Source organism: Ostrinia furnacalis, unplaced genomic scaffold (genome assembly GCF_004193835.3).
Source record: "Ostrinia furnacalis isolate ACB-3 unplaced genomic scaffold, ASM419383v2 OfSCF7245, whole genome shotgun sequence".
Classification (NCBI taxonomy): Eukaryota; Metazoa; Arthropoda; class Insecta; order Lepidoptera; family Crambidae; genus Ostrinia; species Ostrinia furnacalis.
Genome location: NW_021137484.1, coordinates 603,906 through 604,612, shown reverse-complemented (window position 1 = coordinate 604,612; position 707 = coordinate 603,906). Strand labels below are relative to the sequence as shown.

The following is a 707-nucleotide window of genomic DNA, read 5'->3' as shown; positions in this document are numbered from 1 at the left end:
CGCGTGTTTGTAACATTATACTAACGTGTTACAAGCGAAGTTCTGATAATATTAATTTAGAAATTTTCTCGCCGCAGATAAAATTATCAAGTTCTTTGTTATTATTTCCATTCTATTTACTTTCTTTCAATTAAATAGACAAGTCCATAATTTAAATTTTATAGTCTGACGTCAGGTAGTATTCAATATTTTTGTAACCACTAACTTCCATATTAGGTTTGTATTCTGAAGTCGCTCAAAATTTTATTCATACTTAAAAGTAATTTCAATCTCACAATAGTAGAGTTTATTTTATAATACGGAAGTTACAACAATTTTTTCATCTAATAATTAACTGTACCCAAAATGTTAGAGCAGTATCTGCTATAAAGCTAGCTTATTATTTTGAAAATTATAAATAACTTGAAAAAATCGAACTACCTAAGGCGGGAATTGAACCCACGACCTTCCGCTTTCCGGGCGACTGCTCTTCCAACTGAGCTACTTAGACACTGGATGATTATTTATAATTTTGAAATTAGTTTGAGATGCGAATCTTAACGCTAAAAAATTAATAGCTAATTATTGTTATAATTTTACACCTAATGGTCCTAAAAAAATTATAAAGAGTTAGCGCCTCACATCACCCATCTCTTGTTTTCGTTTTGTTCAAAATCCTTCGTCTTATTATAGTTTAATTTGGTTCAAATTCCCATCGCCGGGCTCCT

The 707-nt window shown here is 30.7% G+C and overlaps 1 non-coding gene across 1 annotated transcript; it reads right to left on the bottom strand.

The window, feature by feature from the left end:
- Positions 1–417: 417 nt before the first annotated feature.
- TRNAS-GGA (transfer RNA serine (anticodon GGA)) lies at positions 418–490 on the bottom strand. Its single transcript has one exon. It is a non-coding gene; the product is annotated as a tRNA-Ser (tRNA).
- Between the last annotated feature and the right edge of the window lie 217 nt (positions 491–707).